This window comes from Chinchilla lanigera, unplaced genomic scaffold (genome assembly GCF_000276665.1).
Source record: "Chinchilla lanigera isolate Chin_1 unplaced genomic scaffold, ChiLan1.0 scaffold00071, whole genome shotgun sequence".
Lineage (NCBI taxonomy): Eukaryota > Metazoa > Chordata > Mammalia > Rodentia > Chinchillidae > Chinchilla > Chinchilla lanigera.
Genome location: NW_004955472.1, coordinates 6,895,281 through 6,920,038, shown reverse-complemented (window position 1 = coordinate 6,920,038; position 24,758 = coordinate 6,895,281). Strand labels below are relative to the sequence as shown.

The window sequence follows — 24,758 nt, the reverse complement described above, 5'->3', positions numbered from 1 at the left end:
AAAAGCAAACATTAGACCTAAAGTGAGAGACATACTCCAACACAATAATAGTTTGAAACTTTACTATCTCACTTTCAACAATAGACAACTCATCCAAACAGAAAATCAATAAAGAAACATCAGAGTTCAACTGCACCCTAGGCCAGACGGACCTAACAGAGATCTGTAGAGCATTCTATCCAAAAGCTGCTGAAAACACATATTGCTCATGAGCACAAGATAAATTTTCCAGGACAGGTTACATGACAGGCCACCAAACAAGGCTCAACAAATTTTTAGAAGATGAAGTCATGTCAGTTATCTTTTTTGACCACAGTGAAATAGAACTAGAAATGGATATCAAGACAAAGTTTGGAAGCTATTCAAATATATGAAAGAAATTTTTTTTTTTGATACTGGGAATTGAACTCAGGACCTTGCGCTTGCCTGCAGGTGCTTATGCCACTGAGCTATATCCCCAGACCTTGAAAATTAAATAACTTACTTTTGAACAAACAATGGAATAAGATGAAATCAAGGAAATTAAAAAATTTCCTGAAACAAATATAAACAGAGATACCACACACCAAAGTTCATGAGGTACAGGAAGAACAGGCAGGTTTTATAACTACTAATGCCTATATCAAAAAGTAGAAAAATAACAAGACATTATAATATGCAGTGTAAGGTGCCAGAAATGATACAATGATCCACAGAATCTTAAGGAACTAGAGAAACAAGAACAAATCCAAAAATCAATGGAATTTTATAAAGCTTATAAATAATAAAGATTAAATGAGAAATAAATGAAATGGAGGCTGAGCAAAACACTGGTGAAACAAAGAGGTAGCTCTGTGTATCCATCTTTTAAAAATCCTTAGCTTGACTATAAAAGAAAGACAACAAAATCGGAGGTAAAAAAATCCTTACTACATTAGTCTTCTGTAATACCAAAAAAATAAAGATCATTAGAGATTATTATGAACAAATTTGATAGACTAGAGGCAATGGAGAAATTTCTAAACACACACACCTCGTGAAGATTGAATCATGTAGAAACAGAAAACCCCAACAATAGGGTAGCAAGACTGAATCAGAAATGAAAAGTCTCCCATCAGAGAAAGGCCCAGGTCTAGAGAGCTCTCCTACATACTTGTCCTAAACATTCTAAGAGGGCTATTACAAGTTCTTAAATTATTTTAAAAAATAGAAGAATAAGGAGTTCTACTAGTCATATTCTATAGGACTGGCATTGCCCTTCTACAATAACCAAATAAAGTTACAACAATGACAACCCAATACCCTTAATAAATATAGTTATAGAAATCCACAACAAAATACTAGAAAACCAAATCCAATTGTACCTTTAAAAGATTACTCACCATGATCAAATAAGATTCATCCTTGTAATGCAAGGATTGTACAGTATACACAAATCAATAAACATATTCACTACCTCCAGGATGAAGGACAAACACCATATGTTCACATTAACACATGCAGAAAAATCTTTGATATTATTCAAAATGACTTCATGATAATGTGCACTAAAGAAATTATGTATAGAAGGAAGCTATTTCAACATAATAAACACACTTATTGTAGGTCAGTAGCTAACATTCTACTGACTGGAATCTTTCTAAGATCTGCAAAAAGAAAGCATGCCCATTCTTACCACTTTTATGTGATGTAATACTGGAAGTCTTAGCCAGAGCAACCAGACAAGAGAAATTTATAAAGGACATCCAAATTAGAAAGAGGCAGTTTATATTACTGTTTGCAGATGGCAATGACATTATGTTACATATAGAAAATCCAAAAGACTCCACTAAAACTATTAGAAATAGTAGATGAAATCAGCAAAGTTGCAAGATAGAAAAGTCAACATAAAATATCAGTAGTATCACTATATGCTAATAGTGAATTATTTGAAATAGAAATCATTTATAATAGATACAATAAAAATAAAATACCAAAGAACAAATTTAGATAAAGAAATGGTAGATCTCTATAATAGAAATTATAAGACATTGATGAAAGAAATCGAAGAAGACACACAGAAAGGTTGAAAAGTATCCAGTGTTTATAGATTGGAAAAACCAGTATTGCTAAAATGTCCATAGTACTGATTCAGTGTAATTCCCATCAAAATAGCAACGACGTTATACACACATCTAGAAAAAATTCTAAAATGTGCATGGAACTACACAAAAGAACCAAATAGCCAAATCAGGAGGTGTTACAGTACCTGATTTCAAAAGATACTACAAACCTATAATAATCAAATCAACATAGTATTGTCATCAAAACAGGCATGTGGACCAATGGAAAGGAACAGAGCAACAGAGGTAAATCCACGCATCTACAATTGGCCATTGACAAAGGCCATACATTGGAGGAAAAGATAGCCTTTTCAATAAATAGTGCTAGGAAAATTTGGCATCCACATACAGAAGAACGCAACCCTTATAGTTACAAAAATCAACTCAAATGGATTGAAGACTTAAATTAATAGTGTTTTTGTAGTTAAGTTACTGAAGAATATGTAAAGGAAACTGAAATGAGGAAATTTTTAGACAAGACCTCACAAGCACAGAAACTAATGTAAAAATAGACAAATGCAATTACATTAAACCAAAGCTTCTGCACAGCCAAGGAAACAATCAGAGTACAAAGACAACCTATGAAAATATTTGCAAGCTATACGTCTTACAAGGGGTTAATATGCGGAATATATAAGGAATAAGGAACTCCAAAAAATATTTAAAAGTGAAAAATAGACCTAAACGGGAATTTTTCAAAAAAGGACATACAAATAGTGAACAGGTACATGAAAACTTGGTGAACATCACTAATCATGCAAATTAAACCATGAAATATCATTTGAACCAAATAAGATAATTATGAAGAAGACTAAAGATAACAAGTGCTTTGAAGAATTTAGAGAGAAGGGATTCTCTGTTAATGGTAATTTGAATTAATACAGCCATCACAGAACACATTATAGAGTTTTCTCAAAACATTAAGGATACTTCTACCATATGAGCCACTAATTTCACTTACTATATATTCAAAGGGCCTAAAATAAGTATGTGAAAGAGACATATGCACTCCTGTGTTCACATCAGGATTATTACAATGGGTAAGAGATAGAAGCAACCTAGACGTCCATCAACTGATAAATGGATAAAGAAAATATGTATACAGACCTACTAGAATACAATTCAGCCATAAAAAGGCTATAAGGGGCTGGGGATTTAGCTCAGAGGCAAAGCGCCTGCCTGGCAAGCGCAAGGTCATGAGTTCGATTCCCGGTACCAGAAAAAAACAAAACAAAACAAAAGGCTATAATCTTGTCATTTAGAATGATACAACGGAACTGAAGATCATTATATAATGTCAAATAAGACAGGTAGAGAAAGACGGGTGCTGCATATTCACATTCGTGTGTAGAGGCTTAAAAAGTTGATCTCTAAGAAGCTGAGAATGCAGGGAGGGTTCGCAGGGGCAAAGGAAAGTGCGTAGAGAGGTGAGGTGGGGGAGCGTCGGTGAGTGGTGAGATACAGAGAAACAGCAGCGAGAACTCTGGTGCACTGTTGCGAAGGAGGGTGATTATACATAACAGTGTACTGTACACTTCAACAAGTTAGAAGTTATTTCGAAAGTTTTCATCATAAAATGATAAATGTTGGAGATAAATGTGTTTAACCAGAACTAAATTACATACTGTATATGTGTATCAAAATATTACTTAGTACCCTCCCCTCCTTTTTTCTTTTCTCTCTCCCTCCCTCCTTCCTTCCTCTTCTTTCTCTCCCTGTCCCGCTTCCATTCCCTCTCCTGCTCTCCTGCCTCCCTTCCTTTTTCACACTGAAAATCACATTTAAAGCCGTTGAACTGAGCTATATTCCCAGCTTTTATTATTCATTTTGAGGCAGGGCTAAGTTGCCCAGGCAGGACCCAAAGTGGCAGCCCTTCTGTGTCAGGCACCCCTTCTTAATATGTACAATTTTATGCTTGGAATGTACCAGTAAAAATATTTAATTTTCTTCTAAAAAATTCTCCAATCCACTACAGAAGAAAGCAAACTAAAGGAAATTTCATACGTTAAACAGAAGAGTTGTTTCCTTATAAAACACATCTCCTTTGTCTTTTGTGTTACCACATTTTCACATGTGGAAGCTATACAGTCAGTGAGACAGGCTCTACATCACAGTCAGTGCTGGTGCTTTGACAGCAAGCGTCTGTTCGTCCACCTCTGCAGGGCCGCAAGGCAGCACAGACAGATGATTAAGCCCCTGAGTTCTGCAATCAGGGTGGTTCTATCCCTTAGCGCCTGGATGAACAGAAGTGGAGAAGCTACTTAACACATCCCCTGCAGTTTTTCCTCCTTAAAATGGGATAATAACAGTGCACACCTTCTAGTATTGCAGGCTTAAGCAAGTTAATGTATGTAAAGTTGCTTACAATGATATCTGTTTCTAGTAAATACCACATATTGATGTGGGTTTTTTGGCCACTGGTAATGTATTTTGAGTAGGTAATTAAATTAAGCCCTGAGTGTCAAATTTTTGAAGTATTGTCTTAGGTTAGGGATTCTCCTAATGGAGTAGGGGCTTTCTATGTTTTTAGCAAATTTTGCAGGTCAATCTGATGCTGCATTCTGAAGTTTGAGATCACTGAGGTTACTGTAAAAATTCCTATGTTCTAACAGAGTTGAGGTTCTATCCAGAGGAGACAAATAATTATTTGAAGACTGACTAAGCTAGAACTTGTTCAAGATGAAGATCTGTATTTGCATAAAAAATAAAAATTCTTAAACATAATTACCTATATGTGACTAAAACAACTTTGTTTTTTTTTTTGTTGTTGTTGTTTTTTTTTGGTTTTTCTCTGGTACGGGAACCGAACTCACGACCTTGCGCTTGCCAGGCAGGCGCTTTTGCCGCTGAGCTAAATCCCCAGCCCCTGACTAAAACAACTTTGGAAGAATACAAATATCACATTCTCCTCCAGGGAAGAGAACTAGATAGATGGGAGACAGAAGTGGGAGTGAAATTGTTATTATATTTATTTTTCTATTTTGACCTGTATGTACTTTAAAAATTTTAAGTATTGAAAGAAAATTAATGTGTATTATAAATATATTATTATTTATCATACCTACATATTAGTATCAATTACCAGGTATAATGTCACTTCTGTGGGTTTTACTCAAAGTGTGCTTAGTCAAAACCCAGAATAAAACCTGCAGAATCATAATCTGTGTGGTATATTTCCAGAACCACCACGTAGTTAAGCTTGGTTATCATGAAGACACATGGGTGGAATCCTTGTTAGAGAAAAAGGGAGCTATGCATAGTTTGATGTCTGAGTTGCACTCTTCACTGGGCTAACAGAAAAATGGGAGTTGTCCTTGCATGTGGAATATAACACATTATGGAACTGATGGAAAGTATTGTTATGACCTACATTACTTATAAAGTATTTGCCTATGGGGTAGTATGGGCACTATGGGATAGTACAGGTACTAGGAAGGAGGAAACTTTTATGCCACTAACTGGGTAACTATGTTTTTTGGTTTTTTTTTTTTTTTTGGTTTTTCTCCGGTACCAGGAACCGAACTCATGACCTTGTGCTTGCCAGGCAGGTGCTTTGCCACTGAGCTAAATCCCCAGCCCCTAACTGGGTAACTATGGATAGCGCTCAACTTTTTTGTCCTTCAATTCTCTTAGTTCTCCACTGGGAACATTAACACTGTCCTACTTACCTCACTCGGTCAACAGGGACAAAAAATCATTTGTAAAGCACAAAGCTAATGTAAAAGGTAATTAAGTCTGGCTTTGATAAATTGATTGCATATCTACGTTTTAATGACGTTTCAGATTTTGTTAGGACAGAGATCTCTTATACAGCAAACAAGCTATGAATGTCTAAGTAATTTAAAAATTGGACAAAAACATGTCTAAAAACTATTTTCCCCTGATAAGAAAATCAGAGGAGCCTACTTAATTGCCTTTCTTTAATCCTCTTCAAGTTTGCAGATTTTATAGTGTTTCTAATACTATGAAAAGAGTTGATTATTTCCACAGAACTGTCTATATTTGACTTAAATTGATGGACAATGCCGGTATCAGAAGAAAAACACTCACGTTATCTGAAGTATTATTAATTAGCTTCCTGTAAGTATTAAAGCTACCACTTGTGGTGCAGAAAGTAAAATAAATAAATAAATAAATAAAAAATATCACTTAGTTCTTTTTTAAAAATAAATAAAAAAATGAAATTACCCTGTGTGAACCTGCCCAAAGGAGAGGGAAGTGGATGAAATGATGCTGGAGCAACGGAGTAAACCAAAGCAGGGAAGGAGCTTTTCCTTCCTCATTCCCAGACTGCGGAGGAAGCAGGAGTCTGCGTGTGAGGGACACACGCACAGGCACTTGGTTCCCATGGAGGAGGATGTTCTCAACATCTCTTCCTGCGAATCCGCCTTTGAGGAAGAAAGTAGACTTGTTTTCAGAGCAGCGAACTTTCTTCTCTTTGTAATGGTTTGTGTCGTGACTACATCAAACTTCTGTTCTGCATAGGCAGATCCAGAATTTCCTGTATTATAATGTTTGAGGCCAAATGGATTGAATTAAGATATGCTTAATAACAAAATAATAGCTAAAACTTATATTTCAAGACCTATGTTGTGTTCTTTCTGTGAAACATCATCTATTCCTCACAGAGAATCTGTGAAGGAGATGCTGTTATTGTCCTTGTTTTATAGATGAAGCAATTCTCAGAGCTGTAAAGATGTACCTGATGTCACACGCTGGTAATTGGATTGGCTTTCTCATCTGTGCCTTTATCCACTGTACCATATGGACTCAGTTTTCTAACAGGGGACTACTAAAAATTTCACCTTAATTTTTTGAGGGATTAAGTTTCAAGAAGGTGATTCATTAAGTTATAGAAAGGTGCAAATTTAAATTTTATATCCTTTATGCTATTCCCTGTTGAGTGGATTCTGGGCTGGCAGTCAGCCTAGCTAGGAAACATAGTTTTGTGACGGGAATATGTTATGAGCAGGACCACTCCCTCGATACTTGACAGAACCTTCTGTGTAGGTTTTGATCTAAGTTAGGTTCCAAGCACATAAGTCTCTGTGAGAAATCCCATGAGAAGATTCCGCTAAGGCAGCAACAAAGACTTCTGTTTCAATTGACTTTTTTGCAGATGGGAAAAAATGAACCAGAAGCAAACACCTGAAAATTCATAAGATTCTATCCCTCAATAATTATGCAGTATTCATGGAAATAGACTTCAGGCATCATGCTAAAATTTAGACTTCATCTACACTTTTTTCTCCCTCAATAAAAGAGCAGAAGGGAGAAAAGACGCTCACAACCACAGAACGTAGAGAGAAGACGGGGGAGGCATTTCATAGTGACTCCTAAGGCTGAGTATCTGAGAGCTACACCTCCCACACAAAGAAGAAAGCTTTAACTGCTGGGAATAGTCACACGCTTCTGGATGACTACTTCATTATTTCAGGACACAGAGTACTCAAACGGTCCCCAAGAATTTTTTCCTGTGGCTTACCCTTCTCTCCTCAGAAGAAAATTATCTTTTGCACTTTCCCAGGATACCATGACTCCCTGGCTAGTAGTATAAATAAGAATAAACTATTCAGGAGCATCTACTGCAAATGATGGTATTCTAGGGAGAGCTCTTGACTGCATATCCTCAGAAGACAAGCTTTATTGGAAAGAAAAAGGGAGTGAGAGTATAACAAACAGCAGCACTACCACCACACACCTTTTAATTCTTTTACAACTGTGTTAGTGAAATATATAAAGTTATTATAGGACCTGTCTTCCCGATCACACGGGAGCCTGAATATCACCATCAAAGGTGAATGTCTGACAATCTTATGGTGGCACAGTGCTTGCCAGAAAAGAAAACCAATTCAAAGGGTGACCTGGCATTAAGAGAGTGAGCAAGCATTTGTCCCACATTTAGGCTCTGAGGACAAGCCACTGTAAGCTTTGATGAAAACATCAGTTTTGGTTCAGTCAAATGTGTCCTCGGCTGCTTTAAGTCCCTTTCCCTCGGTGTCACTGGACAAGACATCTGCTATAGGAGCCTCTCAGACCTGACTATGTTGTATGGGTTGTTTGACCTTTGTCCCCTTTGCTTCTCGGTTGAGAAGTAAGACCAATTCATGTCCAGACTCAGCCTACGCATTAATTCATTCCTGAATTCTGAAAACTTTTCAGGCTTCTTTGACTAGAAATAAGCCATTGTTAGCTGAACTGTAATTCACTGCAACTAATGCCTTGGAGGGCCTTTGAGCATATAAAAATGAGCAGTACAGGTTCCAACACATAGATTTATTTCTAAACGGGGGCTTGTTACAGGCTAAATGTTTGTGTTCCTCCAGAGTTCTTGCCATAAGTTCTAACTCCCAGCGTGATGATATTAGTAGGTGGGGTCTTTGAGAAGTAGTGAAATCAGAATGGGGTTCGTGTCCTCATAAGGGAGATTCTAGAGAGCTGCCCCTCCTCTTCTTAGCAGGTGAGGACACAGGGAGAAGACGCCATCGTTGAGCCATAAAACAGAATCTTCTCCTTACTCTTTCTTCCAGGGACTTTCCTGGCCTCCTGAACTGTGAGAGATAAATTTCTATTATGTATAAGTCACACAACCTATGATATTGTGTTATAGCAGGCTGAATGAATGAAAGTATTTTCTGGACAAATTTACATTGAAATTTAGTATACACTCTAGCCCCACAGCCTAAGATACCATCAGATAGTTCTATAAAACACTCCCCTCTGACATTTTACCATATATAATTCTGAAAGGTTTGAAAGTGGAAACAGCAGAAAAGTGAGTGATTCTTTGGACCACTGGGTCAATACCATTAATTGAGAACTTACTGTGTTCCATGTACTATGATAAGCACTTTACATACATCATGTAACACTTGAGAGGAACCTAGAATTTATTTTATAAAAAGTCTGACTTTCAGGAAATTTAAATTACTTTTCAAAATCACAGAGCTAGTTGGTGATAGCACTGGAATTTAGTGTTAATCGTATTCTAAACCTCATCAGATTGTTAAACCAAAATTAGTTAATATGCTCCTTTTTGTGCACCGGTTGGCATGGTCATGTTGGTTGGCATGGGTGGAGCTGACTTCCAGGCTGAGGGTGTGAGGGCTGAGGGTCAGATGGATCAGCAGTGCAATGCCGGTAGCCGCTGTCCTGTGAGGGTTTGCCATCCTGACTTCTATTTGCTGTCCATAGTCTCCACTCTCAGTCTCCTCAGTTGCTAGCATCTATCTCATTTTAGTTTCCTAAGAGTTTAATGTATATGAAAAACATAGTGAAGGAGAGAGAACTAGGGTCAGTACATTCTTGCTCATTGATTTACCTGGTAATCTTGAGTGTATTAATCACATTTCCATTGCTGGAAAAAATGCCTGACATAAACAATTTAAAGGAAAAAGAGTTTATCTTGACTTCTGATTTCAGAGTTTTCAGTCATGGTTCGTAGGCTCCAAAGCAGAGGAATCATGATGGAAGGGCGTGGTAGAGAAATGTACACAACTTACGATGGTCAGGAGATAGAAAAGATTGTAAGTGGAGGCAGAGAGGAAGGGGCCAGAGACAAGACGTAGTCCCCAAGGTTCAGCTGACATGGCTTCCCAGACAACAACCACAAACGAGTTCTACTAATCTCCTGGGTGACTCCCAAGCCAGTCATGTTGGCAATCAAGATTAACTATCACAGGCTGGATTGCCACATCCCCTCTCTCTGTTTTAATATAAACTGGTTAAATTGGGTGGTCTTTAGGATTCAACAATTTCATATTTAAACATATATTTTGAGTAATATTAATAAGTGATCCATTTTTAAATTACCTTGTGAATGTTACATTATATTGTTTAATATTCTCCTGCAGCTAGTATGCTACCGGCATGAAAAAGAAAATAGACGTACAATTAAATAACCTGTACAGAAAGCACAATCGTTGATTCACTCTCCTCTAGCTCACCTCTGCAATACTGCTCACATGTGAAAGAATATTCTACTTTGATCCTCTGATATCAATCACAGAAATAAAAACAAAAGCTTTTCTGTGGTGAGCAATGGAAGGACAAAGGCTTGTAAAGGAAAAAAAAAATCTTGCCCATAACTAAAGGAGATAAGCCATTCATGTAAATTAAAACTGATGACAATCAGTGCCATTTTATGTTTCAAAGAGGAGGAATTGCATCTCATGTGGGTAGTTACCATCTGTCTAAAATTAAGGAGGCTGGACTGCATTCCCATTCTGTGTTGATACATGAAAGGTACAGAACCTGAGGTATAGAGCAGCTGTTTCCAATACCAGTATTCAGAATGCTTAGCTCCCACTTTACTTGGTGGCAAGAATTTTGCCTGAATATTGAGAGGCAAAGGTGAAAAGTAAGGGTCTGCGTCAAGTCAGAAGAAGCAATGTGTAGCGATGACGCCAATTTGAACAAATTGAGAAAGGCACAGTCCTCCCCATAAGGCCCTCAAACTCATGGGATGAGAAGTACCTCTCGATGCCGGTTGTGATAGTTACCTGATGCATCAGCTTGCCTAAGAAACACCCAATTAAATCAGATCAGCATTGTCCCTGGTGTGAATGAGGGGCTTTACCAAAGACTGAAGAGTCACCGTGGGTGTGAGAGGTACCGGCAAATAGGCGTGTCACCTGAATGGAGTGCAAGGGAAACGCAGAGGGAGGGCTCACTTCTGTTTCTTCAGAGGTGCTCCAGTCTCCATCTTTACCTTGGACACCACCTCCTAGCTTCAGTGAAGACTCTGCAGCCTTCCTGCCCAGACCTTTCAGACTCCAGACAGGGACACGCACGGGACACTGCAGTGAGCTCCAGGCCTTTGACCAGATCGTTCGGGTCTCCACCCCACAGACGGCCCTTTGCACTCTTCCACGCCGGACTCTGTGTGTGGCCACTGTAAGCCTGTCTTGTAAATCCTTCTGTATTTGTATATCTTACATTAACTTTGTTTCTCTAGTAAACTCTGCCTCATACACCAGTTATTGATTGATTTCCTCATCAATGAACTAGCACGAAAATATTTAATTAACAACTCACTTTGCAGGTTAAATCTAGCCCTTCAAAGTTCCTTTTCCACAGAGACATGGTCACTGAGGACAAACCATCCAGGATTCTAGGCATCAATATATTTTTTTTTTTTTTGGTTTTTCTCCGGTACCGGGAACCGAACTCACGACCTTCCGCTTGCCAGGTAGGCGCTTTTGCCGCTGAGCTAAATCCCCAGCCCCTAAGCATCAGTATTTTATTCAACAGTATTCATGCTTTCACTTTCCAGAGACGGGATGCATTGCCAGTGCCTTTGCAAGGAATGTCTTCGATGTTTTGACCACCACTAACAAGGCGATTAACATGCCTTTAGCCATCTTTATGCAAGAACAGATGTTTGCCTTGGCATTTTCCCAGCACTCCTGTGTCATCAGGCCTAAGAGTCCTTTTGTCATTAGCGAGTGTGCTGTTTATTTCTGGTGCTCAGTGAAGCAGCTGTTCGGCTGCCTTGTCTCGCGGTTGCCCTGGTTTCGTGTGTGAGAGGCTGGACTGTCTGGGATGGGTGAAGATACCGCCTCGGCCCTGGTGCAGGTCAGACATGGTCTCGGGCAGCTTAGGGGACAGAGAGGTAGAAGAACTCTGTGCGTGGCGCGTCTTCTCAGTGAGGAGTCTGTGTTCATGTTTAGCTTCTAACATGACATAATGAAGTATGAGCCGAAGGTAATTGGAAGATTTGTGCCCTCTGTGCAGAACTGAAGTCTAATGTATGAAAGCAAACCACGGTCAATCAAGAGAGCTGACCAATATTTACATTGCTCTTTAATGAAGGGAAATAACCCTCATAGATTTTTCCTTGGGATTGCTGATGAGTATGTATTTCTAGTCCACACATAGGGCTTTCTATTGATCTGAGTCAAATTAAAATTTTATTATCAAGTCAGACACCCATCTGTATTTTTCCAGAAGTTCCAGTCTCTCTAAAAGCTAGTTAATTCTCTTGTATTCTGCTTTTCCTCCTCTCTGCCTTGCTCAGAATTAACATTTATGCACACGCTAGGTGCCAAACACTTCCTCATATCTCTTCACATGGTAGCATCATACCCTTTACCTGATAAGGGAATGGAAATAGACTTGCCTATTATGACACGGGTAATAAAAAGCCAAACAGGGCCTCATGTAGACCCTGTTTTTTTCTGACCTATAAATTTATGTTATTTCTGCAACCCTGCACTGTTTCTCAGAGGCAGAAAGAGGGTTATTTTATATAACAGCTTTGTTCAAATGATGATGAAAAGGATAAATAATGAGGCTGACAAGGAAAAGTCCCTGCACGAGCAAGCAGCATCACACTTCCCCCAGGCCGGAGGGCCCTGGGCTGTTGCTCCTGTCTTGTTCAGAGCGCAGACTCTCCTGTCTGTCTAGATTACTGAAGGGTCAGAAAGTCAAAGCTGGCACCTCCAAGTCAAATGATTGAATTCAGCACGAGTGACCCTAACACCTGATAAGGCTCAGGTTATTCGCTTGGATGTTAACATCTCTAAAGCAAATACACCATCTCATGAAATTTCCCACTTTCTGACTCTTTGGGTTGAGTGTCCTCGCTTTATTCAAAGGACGATTTTAGATATCCAAGCAACACACGCCACGTTAGATACTATGAAGTTTAATCAATGAAAGTGACTGTGAAAGAACTCAAAAGACACACCGCCTGATGCCCTGCTTCGTGCAGAGTGCAGACGCTGAGCCTCCCCTTCCGTTTGATCCAGACTCTCTGTACAACCTGCAACTTCCTTCCTTCAAGAAATTTTAAATTACAGCCTGCATTATATTCAAACAAGGCTGTGGTGACAGTCAGCCCTGAAGTGTGGGGATTTTATCTGACAAGAATTTTAATGAAGATTATGTTAGAGGTCAAAATTTTGTCGATTTTTCCTGTAAGCATTGGGACTTTGCTCCCTAAAGGCTGGTCTCATGCATGTTCCCAATCTGCTCATAAATACATCACAAATAACCTATAATCAGACTGCCACTAGAAAGGAAATGAAATGTGCTTCAGGGGCTAATAATGAGAGAATTCCAGAAATGTGAATTTTTTGTAGTGAAAATGTATACAAAGTCACACATAAACACACACATGAATGCATACCTGACACTTGTTACATGCTCCCTATATACTAGTTTCTGTTCTAAGAACCTTACATGAATCACCTCTATTCCCCTAACAATCACATGTAGTTGTTTCTTCATCCCATTTGGCAGGTGGGAAGCTGAGGTACAGAGATGTTAAGTGACCTGGTTTACTTAGCTCACATAGCTAGTAAGCAGCAAAACAGTGATATTATGCTGAGCAGTCATTATAAAGAAGATGTATCTTTAATCACTCTACCATCCTAGTTCGAGATTTGTTCTGAAAGCAGAGAACCTAGATAGGAATCTCAGTCTCAGCTTTGTGATTTTGGACAAGTCCCTTAAATACGCTTAGCTTCCGCTTCCTATCAGTAAATTAAGGTTAATCATAATATCAACCTCACACGACAGTTGAGTAAAGCAAGTGAGAAAATGTATGCAGAGGTGTTTCATAAATACGGAAGTGGTGCGCAGATGTCATTAGCCGGTTGTAGCTGCCACGCACACACTGTCCTTCCTACTTTGTCCTCCTCTGGTTTCCTGCCTTCCTCTCCATAGACTGAACACCTGAAAACACACAACACTTATAAATTATAATTTCTTATAAAATAAATTCCGGTAGTCCTTGAAATATCTTCATAGATAATGGCCTATCAATGAAGATGTATATGAATACAACGCTTTTCTCACAGAAAATGAAGTAATAATTTCTGAGCCATGGGTACAGATATTACCACTGAGTTATGGAAAATGAATGCAGTTTAAAGTCTCCATTACTCCAAATGCTAACAACTAAGGATTAGTCGATAGTACAGCTGTTACCCCACCAAAACAGCCAGCCCCATGTCCTCTGCCATAAGTGCACAGACTGAAGAGCCTGCCAGTCGCTTGAAGCAGGTGTGCGCTCCACAGAAGAGAAGCATCGCGAGGGAGTGGGAGAGAAGTGGGACAGGGCACACGGCATTGATTCTAGATTGAAAAGAAAACCTGGGTACAAGCCATCAACTAGCCGCGAGATACTACGCGCTTGCATTGCCCCAGTTCTTCCGGAGGCTGAAGCAGGCAGTTACTAAACACAAGCTTTGTGCTCTGGGAGCAATACAGACAGGACTTGGCTGTTTCTGAATGAAGGTGTTCTAGGAATTCTACCATAGAACGCTGAATCAACAGGCAAAATATTTAATTCACTTTTTTGTTTGTAGCTCTGGATTACAGGTCATAGCTAGATTTGTCCTGCTGAATTTTATATCCTAGCAGAAGAGTGAGGGAGGAGGAGATGGGCATTTACTGAGACTGACTGTGCCAACCAGTTTGTATTCATTGTTTATTTTTTAAAATCTTGTAAATGCCCTACATGTGAAATTAGTATTATTCCCATTTTATGAGTGAAGAAATACCTAAACGGCTAGTGCAAGGTCACTCAGCGGTACTTAGCATTGTGGGGGTTGGGAAGGAGAAAAGAATGAAGGACTAATTATAAGATAAATGACAGATACAGTGGAGCTCTTTAACAGGAAAACTGGAGTATTGCTGATTAAAGAGAGAGACTAAGCATACGAGTGTTATTGAAGTTATTTTAGTTTGACAGCTGAGGGGTGATGAATGCATGGAAATAAGACCACAGGACAGTCACGATGGTCTTTCTGAAAGAGGGGAGGGAGCGTCTGCAGCCACGTCCTACCTTTCCGGACCACTGTCTCACACATCAGCTGTGTGTGATGTGCATATACAACATGTGTTTATCTTTCTCCCATTTTTTGATTCTGAATCTGTTTTGATGTGAATGCATGATAATTTTAGTGAGTCAAAATAGTATTCCAATAGGGTATTCATTTAAATGGTGTTTTAGGCATTTAATATAATTATTTCATATTTTTGTCTAGTTTTAAATTCAGAAAAAGTTATAAATATAATAGTTTTAAGTGTCAGTTATCCATATACACATTTTCAGATGATTTATACAGGTTTTATAGTTCTATGTTTCCCTTAAAGTTGGAGTATGTATGTGTATAGGGTTGTGTGTGTGTGTATGTGTGTGTGTGCATCTGTGCATGTACATACATGAAATACAATTTTATATCAGCTGAACTGAGTAAAAAATTGAGGTTTGTGTTTTGTAAAAAAAAATAGTATTCCAAAATTTAGCAAGTCACCAATCATAAAATCCACACTCTTCATTCAACATAAAAGGTTAGAATATACCCAATTTTCCCCACTTGTTTTCAAATGCAGATAAGATACTAGAGTATCTTGGAGTCCAGAAAGCCTGGACAAATTCTATGTTGTTGACTAGTCAGCTCTTTATCTTTGGGTAAATTAATTATACCAACTCCTTAGCACTTTGTTTCTTTATGAATAACTTGTGGATGGTAATACCTAACTTCCAGGACTGTGATGGGTACTTATTGGTAAAATATGATAAAGAATTTAGCACAATATAAAGAATACAGTAGGTGGCAAATATGATTTTCAATGTGTTTATTATTATTACCTTTATGATTACTGTTGCTGTATTGGTTGAACAAAAATGATAGTTATATGTACGAAATCTCCTTGTAATTTTCCAACACCTGTAAGCCATCCTGAATATTCAGGAGACAGCATGGAAGAAAGCTGGGTAAGGCACCAGGTGCAGACAGAGTGCAGTGAGTGAAAATTGCAGTGGTGAGGAGTGGATGGTAAAATCAAACCGAACTTGTTCTTTTGTTATTCTGACTGACTGGAACTGAGAATTTCCAATTCCCTCTCCAACCTGAGAAACTTCTCACTGGGAAACTCACAACCATATTTATAATAGAGGAGACAATTTTATTCTCAGAAATTCCTCTCAGGAAGGAACTGCAGTGTTGGGGAAGATACTATTTTTCTTGGTGGTGAATGACGAGCCACTGAGAAAAGTGGTTCAGAAAGAATTATCAAGCACAAGGCTTGGACTAGAGCTGGCGAGGGGAGAGAAAGAGACAGAGAGGGAGTGAGGGGAGGGAGAGACAGAGAGAGAGGGGGAGGGATAGACAGAGAGGGAGCAGGAGGCAGGGAGAGAGAAAGAGACAGAGACACAGACAGACAGAGACAGAGACAGGCAGATGGACAGACAGACAGAAGAAAAGAAAGCAGCCCAAGGGAGAACACAGAAGGAGCTAGCGCATTACCTATGCCATGGGACACCTTGTATTGACATTACCCTCTTCCCCAGATTACCATCCATCAGTAGAAAAGAACTGAGAAGAAAGTGAAGAAGAGAAAGAACTGAGAAGTGACAGATAAGGAGGAAAGGATTATTTTAAAAATCAACATCTATAACCCTGGAAGTAGTAGTAGAAGAGGTAGGTTCTTTCCAGCCAGTGCAGGGGTGAGTTCAATATCTCAGACCATATAGTGAAGGTTTAGATATAACTTATCCGATGTGTCTAGGAGTGGGGGAGCAATTATTCATTCAACAATATTTACTGAAAGCCTCTGACAGGTCAGGAAGCCTGTGGGCTTCCCTCCACCTTTTACAAGAATGTGCAGAAAAGAGTGGGATGCAGGTTGGAGTTGGACAGGAAGGTAGACACCAGCAAGCTGTGGATGGAGCATCAAGGAAGGTTTTGTCTTTGAGCATTTTCTTCATAAAGACTCAAATTATTTTCCAAATGATAAAAATATAAACTCTGTATTCACCATGTTAAAAATCATTTAAGACATGTTTTTTTAAACCACGGGGAAAGGAGTTAGGGGATGGTAAGATGTAGAGAAATAAAAAAATTGAGTGGAAGCACTTCCCTCACTGCCCACCAGGATGAGGGCTTCCTGCACAGCACTGTCCCTATTCAGGGTGAGAGAGACCTGCTGTTCATGCTATTATCTTTGGAGAAATGGTGAGCAGAGTAGCTCATACATTTCATTCAGTGTCAGTAATTATCATCGTGTTTGTGAGCCTGGGGCCATTATTAATCTTGCTACATCACAGTCTTCTACTTGAGGTCAAAAACCTGTCTTAAAGGGTCCTGAGGAGGATAAAGGAAAGTGACTTTTAAAATGGGTCAATTTTCTCCCCTGCCATTCCTTCTTAATATGTAGTTACTAATGTTTAATCTGAACGATAAACACTTGCTAAGTGACTGAGTATTCTTGTAGCCAGGGAACAATTTCTCTATGAAATCTGTTTAACTGTGGATTGGAACCTCACTTTTCGCTTTGTGTGGGCCATGCCAAAACAACCGACATCATAACTCTACAGTACTGTTTGGGTAAATAAACAAGATGTTTGGCCTGAAACTGTTCATTTCACATTGTACGATAAATCATAGCCACGGGAATACTAGAGCTAAAAAATGGCAACTCTGGTGTCTTACATGAATGATATTATGTGTCTGAGATGATGGCCTTAGGAGAATCCAGTAAAATCATGTAGAATCATAATGAACCTACGGAACGAGGTGCCCAGCTTCATCTAGACTCTGAGCATAAAAATTCTTCAAATTCAGTTGCTGTGTTTGCTCTCCCGAAGGCCCATGTGCTAGGATGTTGATCCCCATCGGCGGTGTTAAGAGGTGGAAGATCTTTGAGAGCTAGCGGTCTAGTGGAAGGTGATCAGATCATGAAGCACCACTCTTGGAAAGGATGAACACAGTTCTAGCAGTTCGGCGTTGGTTGCCCTGGCCAGGGATTGTTCCAAAGAAGTGTACCTAGTCCTCGCTGGTCTCCTGCTCCCTTTCTTGCTGTCTGAGGCTTTCACGTGTGCCCTTTGTTCCTGTGGCGTGCTTTCCTATCATGTCATACCATTCGCTATGTTATGATGTAGCCAAGACATCCCTCAACAGAAGGTGGCCAGATGGAGTGACTGCCAGCTTGGATTTCAGCCTCTGAAGTATGACTCTGCAAACCTCTTCATGTGTCCAACAAGAGGTGTTCTGTGTAAGGACACAGAACAGACAGACACCAACTGACTTCCCTCTCATCTCTTCTTTGCCAGCTTTTTCGACCTCTCTAAGTGGCACCGTGATTCGCCCAACTGCTTAGGGTGACAGTCCAGATTTTCCTTAATTCCTGTCTTTCTTATGCCCTGTCCATTCAACTCTATTGATGCTGGTCAACAACTAAATGGTTTACTCTCTCCTAAACTGAAAAACTGTCTTTCTTATGACTCTCACTGCTAACCATTCTCATGCAGTGAGAGGCATAATTGTCTCTTACCCGGATGATAGTAACAGCTTTCTGTCATTTTCCTCAGCATTTGTTTACCAACCCGGGCCTTATACCTGCCCGTAATATCTACAAGAGTCAGGTCACCCAGTTCTACTGATAATTTTGAAATTTGCCAGATTTGTTTATATTGTTGAAAGCTGTCAAGGTCTTTCCCACCCTAATGCACTTGCAATCTCTCTTTTGTCTGCCTGGAAAACTTTTTCCAAGATCTTTGTGTGGTTTAGTCTCTAAGTTCAGCACTTCCACCAACAGGTGCACTTATCCTCCTCTCTTCTCCTCTGATTTATTTTTGTTTAAAGTCCCTCTCACTACCTGCAATGCTATAGTGCATTATTTGCTCATTTTTTGATTGCATGGTTTCCCTTATAGAATATGTTTTATTCAAATGAGTATTTTATTATATTGCCTTATCTTCAAAGCATAGTTTGTATTCAAGAAGTACATACTGAATGGATGAAATTAATTCTGTGTGTGTGTGTGTGTTTGTGTGTGTGTACATGAACTATCGAAGGAACTGCACCTCAGAGCAAACAAACTGGGTGCCCTCTCGTGGTTACTCTGAGTCCTCCACATTTACAGTTCTCTCAAGGCTCGGCAGAGGCCATGTGTCAAGGTGTCCTCATCTTTAGAACTGAAGTCAGCTGCTCATGAAAGGATCTACACAGAGCGAGGGGCACACACAGTGTCAAGGATAGCCCCAAACATACAGGAACACGGCTACGCTACTGACTACACAGCAGAGAAGACACACTGCACTTGGGGCACCTGCTACGCTCGCTGTCCTTCCCACCCCCCAGGAATCCTACGCACAGGGAATCACTTTAGAAGGGGAAAAGCAGGATCACATATTATTTCTTTATATTAATAAAAGTGCTGTAGCCATCTGCCTTGTTTTGTAGGCAGTGGGTACTGTCATATTAAAATATTATGAGCTTCAGTGGCTGACACAATTCAGCCAGCTGTCTTCCACTTAAAAACTGTCCTCGTTCCCCATCACCTTCCTCCAGCCTCTCGGTTTCCACAAGGATGCCGTTGTCCCAAAATCATACACGTATTTTCACTTCTACCTCTGCAGAACCACGCCCCGGGTCTGGGAAATTCCCGCCCTGGAGACTCAGATGGGTTTCTCTTACATTTCTGCTTCTGCCAAGTGACCAGAAAGGTTGTTAACGATAGCACGCGTGGCCTCAGTAACTCACCATCGATTTGATGGATGTTGACTGAAAATACTCCTCTAGTTTTTGCCCTTACCTATTACTGATAACGCTCTCACGTTATAGAACTTCCTAAATGCTCATATTTTCTAATATTTGAATATTAACCCCAAGAGAGGGAATAAGAGAGTAAATTGGAAACCATAATCATTTAAATGTCAGCCACAGAAACAGTGGCTACATAAATTCTGATGTATTGGCTCAATATAATATAGGTACTTTTGTTAATTCAGTCACAAGTTATTTGCTATGTTTATGCATCATACCCCGTGCAAGATGAGGGGAACAAAGAAAAACGCCTGTGGATGGAAACAGTCAAGCAGGGGATAAAAGAAGCAGCAACAACCACATGAAGGAAAACTTGAAGCACTTGCGCAAAGTGGTAGACGTTATAACTGAGGTGAGAATGATTTCCTGCAGAAGAACAGAGGCAAGAGTGATCCATGCAAAACGATTCTAATGACACAGGGTAAAGTAAAAGTGAATAACTGTAGTTGCAGTAATTCTGTAGGTGTCATATATGTATACAGAAAAGCATTAGAAGGCAGTGAGGAAAAGCGAAGTTGATTTAGTTTTTTTGGGAGGTGAAAGGATTCAAACTCAGGACCTTGTGCTTGCCAGGTAGGCACTGTACGACTGAACTATACCCCCAGCCCCTTGATTTAGTTTTCTGTTTTTCCTTTTCTTTATTTTTGTAATAGAGGAAAATTTGGAGAGGGAATGTTAACAAAGTAAATGGAGCTGTGTGGAGTATCACTTACTAAAAGGGATGTAATCATATATTTTACCACTTACCCCCAGTATCTAACACATGGTGAAAAACAAAAAGCTCAATACATATTTTTTCCAAAAAAGATTGATTTATATTTCCTCACATACACATACTTACCTATTATGTTCAGCTTTAGTTAACACAAGTTTCAAAGAATCTCTTGTGTAGGGATATAGCACATTGAATATTTAATCTCCCAAAGAAGAATTTAATGTTCACACGCAGACCCACACACACACATTCAGCAAAATTCTTTGCAAAACCATCAGTTATTTCTGACATATAATGGTTCTTGCTGATTTTATACAAAGTTTAATCAAAGCCCAGGACAATATTCTGCAACATCTGTAATGGAGTGAGATACTGAGGCCACTCCAGGCCAAGGCTAATTATCTCCATTTATACCTACCTGGCAGATGTGAAACACTGAAGATGTGCATGTGCTCGTTAATTAAGGGTCAAGCTGTTCTCTGCAGAATTCAGCAAAACTCCAGCTGAAATATAATGCCGTTTATGTTGCGGCAAAATTCCCTGGATATTAAGCACTTGGACATGTGATTCTTTTTGACATGAGTGAGAGAATCTAAGTCCAGATTAAGTTCAGTCCTAGTTCTGCCTCTTAAAACTCTGTGACTTTGTGTGGACCCATGCTTCTTCCTGAGCTTTAACTCACTGATGACTATAACATAAGGTATTCTAGGGCTGGGGATTTAGCTCAGCGGCACAGTGCCTGCCAGGCAAGCACAATGTCGTGAGTTCGATTCCTGGTACCAGAAAACAAAAACAAAAACAAAAACAAAAAACATAAGGTATTTTTTCCTAACAAATCATGAAGTACATTTTTGTTCAGACTATGGTTCTCTATTATTTAATTGAATCTCAAGAGCCAATTTTTATTGTGCATTTACTATGTGCCAGGCAATTTGCTTTAATGAGTATGTACTGTGTGTCAAGCTGAAATTAAGCCATCTTAAATTTAACCATAAGGAGTTGGCTTTATGAAAACGTATTTTTTGCCTTGTTGGAGAACTACACATCAGTAGTTTATTCTTTCTTTCAGATCTAATGGCTTTAAAACAAGTTGAGTGCTGCTTTAATGCACTCATTTTCAGTGCCAAACATATCAGGCATTCTCAAAGTGTGCTCAATGGAGAAAAAAAAAAGTGTGTGCGGTGGAGCAGCTGATGCCCTGATTAAAGTGTAGGCTTCCTGGAAGGTCTACGTCATGGATAGGCTTCAGGAAAGCAATTCACAGCCTTTTTCTGAGATGGACATCTCAGAATCTATGATTTAGTCACAGTTTGAATGTGACATTGTGTTAATTTTCTACAGTAGGTTTACTTGATGTCCACTGCGGTAGCTTCATCCCAAGATGATGTCCATCGATCTCTCTTCCCTGTTCATTCAGGCCACCCTGCTCATGAAAGGACTGCTCCTCTTCCCACTTGAATCTGGGCTGCCCTATGGCTACCTCAGTCAAGAAAACGCATAGAAAGTGGTGGTGTACGCTGCTAGTGAGCTCGAGTGAAGACTTTCAGCTTTCCCCTGCATGTTTTAGAACGCACACTTGTGGCGGGCATCTGCTCCATACAATATCTACCTGCCTAGAAATCATTATATCGCGGGGAAGCCGAAGCCAACCATGTGCAGAAACTTCGGGGGAAACGCCTGAATGGTCCTCAGCAGTTTCAGCAGCCCAGCCCAGCCCAGACATTGCCAAGGACGCTTCGGCTGACTCCTGTCCGAGCCACCCTCTGACTCCAAGTTGATGAGCGCTCAGAGACTCCGCCCTGCTGACGCCTAGGACTGCCAGAGCATGCGAGACCAGAATATGTACTTGCTTTAAATCTACATTCGTGTGCTTTGTTTTGCCACACTTTATTATTTTAAAAACACGCTAAATTCGTAACATCACAGAAGACAGAACTTTATTTCTGATGTGACTGGAGTACCTAGGTTTTACTAGAGCATGCTGATTAAAGTCATCCTGGGAATTCCCCATTACGTCTGTACCAGTTAAAACCTTAGCAGAACGGAGACCTCAGACGTGCCCAAGAATGCAGATTCATGATGCGAGGGGTCCATAGGGCCTCCACGTAAGGGTACCTACAAGAAGAACGTCACGCAGGCCCCTGAACGTTGACTGAAAAAAAAATTTTAAAGCCCCAGTCAAAACATCATCCCCTCCAAATGCCACAACACAGAACCTGCATCGCTTGGAGGGCCAGATGTAGAACGTCGTGATCTTCGTGCGGCGGAATGCCTGAGTGACAGACTCGGTGGACAGAGGAAGTGACAACCTTTGTGAGCAGGTTGAACCCGTCAGGGGACCCACAACCTGTCTGTGTGCTGGGCCCCACCAACCTGCGCCTCAGCACAGCGCCCGATGGAGAAGCTTCGTAGCGCTGGCGGTGGCCCGCGCATGCGTAGTGTAGGGAACAGGACAGGCCTTACAGGAAAGGCGCTCCTTGGGCTTCCTACCCTGGAGGCCATGAATTTGCGGTGGTTCACTTTTTCCCTCTGGTGTCTCCCTGGTAGAGACCACCACTCAAGTGTCGGGGCTGCCCTGCCAGAAATCTTCCTCTGAGCCGTTAGAGAGGTTAGCGTGTATTTTAGTGAATATTTATAAATCCGGTGAAAGAGTGTCCAAATGAATGTTATAGATAAAGAGAGGTAAGACGCTGACTTCAGGACTTGCGGCCTCTCAAATAAATGTTACTTAACACAGATATAATTGAAACGGTCCATAAATTTTTAGGGGCAGAACAGGCTGTAAATAACAAAATTCTGTTGTCACTGAATATTAGATCCTGTACGCTCGAAGTCACATAATTGCTGCTACCGTACTTGAAGTGAGCTTTTGAGGAGGTGGGATTGTTTTCTGAAGTCTCTTTCTCAGATAGGCAACAATGATGTGATACTGATTCTTGACACCTAGCAAGATACGTTCAGTGAATAGCCCGTATGCGAGTGAACGAGAACCTGAACCTTTCACGTCAACCCAGAAAGCGCCAGGAGAGCGCGCAGTCAGTGGGGGAGGCGCCCCTCGGCCAGCACTGTTCCGAAATCAACGGTGAGCGCTCGCATCTTGTGATACATTTTCCACTGAAACATTATAACAGATATTATAACATTACAATTATAATGTTATAATAAACATTATAACAGAGTAGCCTTCAAAAAGGGATTCAACATATAGTACAGCCAAATAGTGGTATTTACAGGACTAAAAGAGGGGAAAACAGAAAAAAAAGGGAGATTATGGGTCATTTTCTTTAAGGCACCCTTCCTTTTTTTTTTTTTGTACCAGGAATCGAACTCAGGACCTTGCGCTTACCAGGCAAACGCTTGTGCCACTGAGCTATATCCGCAGCCCTTTGGTTCATTCTTTAGGAGTTTCATTTAATCGATGAGATTTGATTAAATTTTTTAATAAAGATATTATGGAGAATAATTCATTCTTTAGATACAGGACTTTTGCATAGTTCTGTGCTTACTAAATGACTGCCTTTATTTTCTGAGATACGACTTACGCATTCCCGACACCCAGTTCAGTCAGACATTTATTGAATAGCCGCGTGAGCACCCAGCCCTGTGCCACGTGCTATACAGTTTGACATTGTTTGATCTGACAGACTTGTAGAAGTTTTAAAAATTGGAACAGTGCCATTAAACTGACAAGAATTTCTTTATTAGCCAAGAAAGCACAGCTAACATTCAATAACTGCCGATATTTTCCTTCACGGTAGCATGGTAGGAATTCACCCAGACTCTCAGGAGCTGCTGCACTGTTAAATACCCGAAATTAATTTAGAACCTAGTCTCCTTTGATTACTCGCCTTCTCCTGCCACGTCAGCTTAATTCTTGGGCGGACCACCACGAAAGCTGGCACCTCTCATGAGACAATTGATTCCAAATTACTGTTATAAAATATTGAGATTAATTTATCATCATACAGCAAGCTAATCTTTCTTATTTCTAGACGTTATATGCTTGGGATCCATAATCACCATCACCAAATTTTTACATATCTTTAAAGAAAGTCTTAAAATCTGTAACTGAGGTTTTTAAAACTTTGTTTTAACTACAGAACCCTTTCTTCAAACAAAATCTTACTCAGCAGACCAACATCTAAAATAGATCAAAGTGAGCTGCTCTGAAGCAGGCTGGCGGTTCCCACTGTCCTGCTCTCTGATGCTCTACCAGCCCCAAGCCTACACACAGCCTCTAGGGATCCAGCCAGCAGCCCCAAGCAGCTACTGATCTAACAGATCCATAGACCTGTAGAGTTGCTAAGTCAAGAGATATCTTAGAGACCGTTCCAAATTATGGCATAGCAGAGCAGGAAGGACGTTAGAGATCAAATAGATTATGCCTCTCGGTTCCCATAT

At 40.0% G+C, this 24,758-nt stretch overlaps 1 protein-coding gene across 8 annotated transcripts in view; it reads right to left on the bottom strand.

Annotated features, from left to right (window-relative positions):
- The window catches only part of Lingo2 (leucine rich repeat and Ig domain containing 2), a 1,180,631-nt gene that overhangs the window by 51,114 nt on the left and 1,104,759 nt on the right, over positions 1-24,758 (bottom strand). For 4 of the 8 annotated variants that reach the window (XR_263554.2, XR_263555.2, XR_263557.2 and 1 more), the window contains one exon: positions 8,345-8,632. The exons of 3 other annotated variants lie outside the window; for them this stretch is intronic. The gene's annotated coding sequence lies outside the window, so the exon portion shown is untranslated. Of the gene's footprint in view, positions 1-8,344; positions 8,633-24,758 lie in introns of those variants that run through there. One more of the 8 variants, XR_263558.2, reaches the window with a different exon arrangement.